Source organism: Cebus imitator, unplaced genomic scaffold, assembly GCF_001604975.1.
Source record: "Cebus imitator isolate Cc_AM_T3 unplaced genomic scaffold, Cebus_imitator-1.0 Scaffold135, whole genome shotgun sequence".
In the NCBI taxonomy this organism is placed as follows: domain Eukaryota; kingdom Metazoa; phylum Chordata; class Mammalia; order Primates; family Cebidae; genus Cebus; species Cebus imitator.
The window spans coordinates 519073-525598 of record NW_016107450.1 but is presented as its reverse complement, the minus strand read 5'-3'; the positions used below and the strand labels follow the sequence as shown (position 1 = coordinate 525598).

The 6526-nt window shown below is 42.1% G+C and overlaps 1 non-coding gene across 1 annotated transcript; it reads right to left on the bottom strand.

Moving 5' to 3' along the window:
* Positions 1 to 2532: 2532 nt before the first annotated feature.
* Positions 2533 to 2635, bottom strand: LOC119473151. Its single transcript, XR_005202348.1, has one exon. It is a non-coding gene; the product is annotated as a U6 spliceosomal RNA (small nuclear RNA).
* Positions 2636 to 6526: the final 3891 nt, after the last annotated feature.

Genomic DNA, 6526 nt, shown 5'->3' with positions numbered 1-6526 from the left:
CAAGAATTTTCTTAGCAGCATTGTTCTGAGTAGCCTAAAACTGGAAACAATTCACTGTGCTTCTGGGGAGGCAGCAATATTTCACATCTGGATCGTGGTACTAGTTATATAGATACTCATTATCATTATTCAAACCGTACATGTATGCTTTATGCACTTTTCTATATGTATTGCATATATTTCCTTTGAACTTCTACAAAGTCATCTTCCAAGAAATTTCACACATATTTTAATAAATCTTATCTGATTTTACAATTACTGCTTGTGGTTCCTGTAAGAAACCTGTCCATATTAGGTAGGGCTCCACTAGAAAAGAAATTATTTATTTGTACAAATTTGGTAATTTGGGAAGAGTTTAATTTAAAAGAGCCATCTACAAAAGTGTGGGCAACATTTAAGAAACTCAAAAGTGGTAACAAAATACTCTAGAACTAGCAACTTGGGGTGCCTTTCCCACCCATTGGGGCAAGGAAAGAAAGACACTGTTAGAACCGGGAGATCTGAGCTATGTGGAGAGAGCTGCTCAACTTGAGCTATGACCTCTAGTGGAAAGACAAAGCCAGTCCACAGCACAGTGACTTCACACAAAGAGAGTAAACACCCTGATCTTGCTCTTCTCTCTTCCCTCTCCCAAGCTTTTGTCTGTGCTCCTTGTTGCTGAACCCAACTAGAAGCCAGAAGGCAAGAGAATGTGTTGATGTAATGCATTTAGGTCAGCCACCCAGGGAACCCAGCAGAATGCAGCTGGGCAAAGAGTAGATTTGGGCAAAGATGAGAAGTTGCCCACATGCCCACCTGGATCTAAAACAGTAGCCACTTCTAGTGTTTTTCTTTTAAAATACAAGGTTTGGGGAGAAGAAGAAATGACCAAGTGACTTAAATTGCGGCTGGTATTATCCCTGCTTTGCAGCTGGTGACAAGGCCTACACTGGTACTCAAGGCTACTGTCTTCCACCTCCCACTTCTGTTCTTTCCTTCCATCAGCACTTCAGCAGGATGTGTTTTACCTCTCTCCTTGTCCCAGGCGACTGGAGTAAAGATGCTTTTGCCTATTTTGCAAAGTAGAATTGCAGAGACCCAAACTTCATTGCATGCAGAATAGGAGACATTGATTATTTTGTCTTTATTGGGTGACTATACTTTTCCCGTGACCAGACCACTGGACCAAGGAATGCTAAGAGGTTATTCATTGAATCCCTGAACTCTAAACATAGCTCTCCCTGTCCATCCCCACCAGGTAGCAGCAACCTAATTACTGCTATTAAGGATATATCACCCCTTCTCTACATATTGGTTCTATGACCTGAGCTGAGGAATCCCTAATGGCTGGGGTAAGTCTTAGCCTCCATTTCATTGAAACCATGTCTATTATACTTCCCATTTTTTTTAAAAGAGAACACTAAAACCAAGAGAATTTGCAATATTTGCCTAAGACTGAATAGTTAGTACAACAATGAGACTAGAAGCTCAGCCTCCTGACTTTCAGACTCATTTGCTTCCCACACGCTGGAGGAGTACAGCTGCGCCTTATCCGTGTAACAGGTGGACATGGAAAACAGCAATAACACAATGTTAGACTGTGATAAAGGTGACTCGGGGGAGGGAGAAACACACAGTAGCAGATGTCCTCTAAATATTAAGGCACTGTAGAGAATAAGACATTTGTCATCCCGCCATCTCATTGTGCCAAGCTACAGGAGTAATGCTTCTGCCCTGTGTTTTTCCAAAGCAGGGCCTTTTCCAAAACAATTTAGGGTGATGACTACTTGAGTGCATTTTAATGTGTGCTAATGAATTTTCTTGATACTGGAAAAGAACATTTTTCTTGTGTAATGTCCCCTCTCCTTTCCCTCAAAGGAGTCCACATTGACATTTTTTTTTTGGTCACAGAGAAGTCCACACTAGTGAAGCAATTAAGAGCTCTTTCTAACCTGTAAATCACCCATGAAATGGATATTCCAGTGCACTTACAGGGATTTGGGGACTCATGCTGGGGAAGTTTGTGAATGACTCTGCATTTTAGGATTTCCACAGTCTTTCTGAGGTCTATTAAACCGGTCAGTAGGTAGTAAGTGATGAGGCATAAGCCTGGGAGGTGGGGTGATGCAAAGAAAGAATGAAAGAAATGAGCCTGAGTCAGCCAAAGTGAAAACTTAGTTTGCAAGGGTTGGTGCCTCTTCAGACTTCTTAGCAACTTGAAGAAGGTAATCACCATTTTATCACTTTTATTATCTTATTTATTTTTAGACTTTAGCATAGTCAATAGTAGGTTACAGTACCTTGCTAAGAGGGAGGAGAACCAACTTCATACATTAGTGTCATGCTAAAATATTCACTGGGGAAAATTAATACAGCATTTTATTTAGGGCTTTCAATGTGTGTATCAAAGGAGAAACTAAACAGGGGAAATTCAGTCTTTTAAGTTGGTGAGGAATTATATTTTTTGATAGGAGAGTTTTTCACACCTGTTAGATCATATAAATTCAGCGAATGCTTTTTTTCCTCATGAAAAGTGAGGAAGCAGTAAACATTTAAAACATAGTATTATTTTTTTTCCTGTCATCCTTACGCAGGGGCTATGCTAATCTTCTCCGTATCATTCCAAGTATTAATTATTTTTAAGTGAAGTATTTAACATGCTGATCTTAAGGTTCAGTTCCATAACTTTTTTTTTTAATTTTAGAGACAGGGTCTCATTCTGTCACCCAGGCTGAAGTACAGTGGAATGATCCTGGCTCACTGTAACCTCAAACCCCTGGGCTTAAGTAATTCTCCCACCTCAGTATCCTCCTGAGTATCTGGAGCCACAGGTATGCACAGCCATAACAGGCTAATTTTTATTTTTTTTTTTTTGACCAGCTATGTTGCCCAGGCTGATCTTGAACTCCTGGCCTTAAGAAATCCTCCCACCTCAGCCTCCTGAAGCACTGGGATTACAAGCCTGAGCCACCATGCTTGGCCAATAGCGTTTTGTTTGGTTTGGTTTGGTTTTGAAACGGAGTGTCACTCTGTCGCCAGGCTGGAGTGCAGTGGCATGATCTTGGTTCACTGCAACCTCCGCCTCCCAGGTTCAAGCGATTCTTCTGCCTCAGCCTCCCGAGTAGCTGGTACTACAGGCGCATGCCAGGCCAAGAGATTTTGATAATTGTACACATTCATGTAACTATCATCTAAAGTTCCAGAAAGTTGACTCATCCTCTTGTCCCTTTCTAGTCAAATTTGCCCTTTCTCACTGAGAAAACCACTTCCTAATCCTATCACCATAGGCTAGTTTGCCTGCTCTTGGACTGCATATAAATGGAGTCATACCATATTTATTATTTTGCATCTGGTATCTTTCACTCACCATGTTTCTAGATTCATGTTTTTTTTTTGGTATGTATCAGTGGCTCGTTCCTTTTATTGCTGAGTAGTCTTCCTTTGTATGAATATTTCACAATGTGTTTATCCAATCTCTTATTGCTGGACATTTGAGTTCTCCATTTTCAGCTATTATGAATACAAGTACTATGAGCATCCTTGCACAAAACTTTTTGTGGACATATATTTTCATTTCTTTTGGGTATATACCTAGGAGTAAAATAGCTAGCCCCATGGTAGCAATGTTTAATTGTTTGAGGAACTGCCAGACTGTTTTCCAGAGTGGCTGTACCACTCCACGTTCCTAGCAGCAAGGTACAGCAGTTCTCATTTCTCCATGTCCTTGGCAGCACTTGTTGTTCATATTTTTGATTACAGCCATCCTAAGGGCTGTAAAGCTGTATCTCACTGTAGTTTTGATTTGCATTTTCCTAATGATTCATGATGTTGAGCATCTTTTCAAGAGTTTATTGGCTACTTGTACATCTTCTTTGGAGAAATGTCTATTCAAATCATTTGCTCATTTTTAATTGGGTAATTTGTCTTTTTGTTGTTGAGTCCTAATTGATTTTTAACTTGGGTGAAATTGAATTGAGAAAGTCTGTGGTAACAGGTAAGCCTCTTGCAGTTGACAGTAACAGAAAATCTCACCTACGTTATTAGCTTAAGCATTAATGGAATTTGTTGTACCATAGAACTGAAAGTTCTTGAAGGTAGGTCTGGCTTTAAGAATGGCCTGGTCCATAGCAAAAAAAAAATTAACATATCTTATTGTGGAGATTTCCCTAATGCCAACAAGTTAAAAAAAAAAAAAAAAAAAAGGCTGGGTGTGGTGGTTCACGCCTGTAATGCCAGCACTTTGGGAGGCTGAGGTGGGCGGATCACTTGAGGTCAGGAGTTTGAGACCAGCCTGGCCAACACAGTGAAACCCCGTCTCTACTAAAAATACAAAAATTAGCTGGGTGTGATGGCGGGCACCTGTAATCCCAGCTACTCAGGAAGCTGAGGCACGAGAATCACTTGAACCCCAGAGGCGGAGTCACACTGATTTAGGGGAGTCACGGACCCCATCCCGAAGCAAGGGTTAGAGCCCACTTGAAACACATGGATTCCAACTGGGGGTAGAGGGAGTTCTCCAGAGAGAAAAGAATACACTCACCAAAAGAGGAAAATGGATGTCAAGATGTTAAAAACTAGCAATGTCCACTATAGTGCTTCCCAACCATGGCCTCACTAAAAATCAACATGATTTTATCTAAGCAACTAAGCAAAGAGAGAGACCACAGGGTAAAATACTATGATTGACACAGGAATATGGATAAAGGTAAGAGAACAGTTAGCCAGCGGTAAAATTATTAAAAAGTCACTAAATTTAGCATCTGAAGACCTGGCTCGAATCCTGGGTTTGCTACTTGCTAGCACTATAACCTTGGGAGAAAAAAATCACGTAACTTTCCAAACCACATTTTTCCTTTCTTTCTTTTTTCTTTCCTTTTTTTAAGACAGGGTCTCACTCCGTCAGCCTGGCTAGAGTGCACTGGCATGATCATAGCTCACTGTAGCCTCAACCTCCTAGGCTCAAGAAATCCTTCCAGCTCAGCCTCTTGAGTAACCAGGACTACAGGTGCACACCACATACCTGGCTAATTTTTGTATTTTTTCTAGGGATGGGGTTTTGTCATGTTGCCCAAGCTAGTCTTGTACTCCTGGACTCAAGCGATCCTCCCACTCTGACCTCCCAAAATGCTGGGATTACAGGTGTGAGCTACCATACCCAGCCAAACCATACTTTTCTAAGACATAAAGTAGGGATTACCTCAAAGTATCATTCCAGCATCATAGGTTCGTTCTAGAAATATAAACCTGTGAAAGTGCCTGGCACACAGAGGATATTCACTCTGAAATCTGGGTCATAAGTTTGTCTATCTGCCTTCCATGTGATCCCACCCCAAGTCTACTTCCTACCCAGCCAGTGTTTGCTTTCCAGATGGGACTGTAGAGATTTCCACAGAAAATCTTTGGAACCATTACCTTATTGAGCCCCAAACTGTAATTTCAGCTATGTGATTAGAGCATTGGTCCATTAACTCTGAGAACGGTTTCTGGCTGGAATGTCAGTGCAGCACGGTGAGCCGGACACAGTCAGTGGCCTTTGAACACAGCCTGGGGTATAAGACAGAGATGATCATCACAGTTGGAAGTCTAGAAAATGTCCCTGGAGACCTCAGAATCCCATGGTTTGCCTTCCAGGAGTGGAAATGAGTGCCAACTTCCCCTCTCAAAGCATGCTGACCCTCTGGATTCTAGCTTGTTAACTAATCCCCCTTCCTCCTTCCAAACAGGAAAGAAGGAAGGAAGGGTTTGGAACTGTTCCATCGGTAGCCCCAGAATTTCTACATAACAAAAGCTTAGATAGAGGTAGCCATCTGGTTGCTATGAGTTTCTGGAGGGTTGCTTCTGAAATTGTTTGCATTTTAAATGAGCAGGTTTGGCCAGGCGCAGTGGCTCATGCCTGTAATCCCAGCACTTTGGGAGGCCAGATCACCTGAGGCTACGAGTTTGAGACCAGCCTGGCCCATATGGCGAAAACTCCATCTCTACTAAAAAGATAAAAATTAGCTAGGCATGGCAGAATGTGCCTGTAGTCCTAGCTACTCCAGAGCCTGAGGTAGGAGAATTGCTTGAACCTGGGAGATGGACGTTGCAGTGAGCTGAGATTGCACCACTGCACTCTAACCTGGGCAACAGAGCAAGACTCTGCCTCAAAAAAAATAAATTTTTTTAAAATAAGGAGGTTTCACTCAGATTGTATACTATTTCAGATGGCCTAGGTAGGGCTGGTTATCTGGAAATTTTGTTTGTTAATTTGTTTGTTTTGAGGCAGAGTCTTACTCTGTCACCCAGGCTGGATTGCAGTGGCACCATCTCATCTCACTGCAACCTCCGCCTCCTGGGTTCAAGCTATTCTCCTGGTTCAGTCTCTTGAGTAACTGGGACTACAGCCATGCACCCCCAAACCCAGCTAATTTTTTTGTTTTTTTTTAGTAGGGACGGGGTTTCCCCATGTTGGCCAGGCTGGTCTTGAACTCCAGACCTCAAGTCATCCACCTACCTCAGCCTCCCAAAGTGCTGGGATTATAGGTGTGGGCCACTGCGCCTAGTTAAT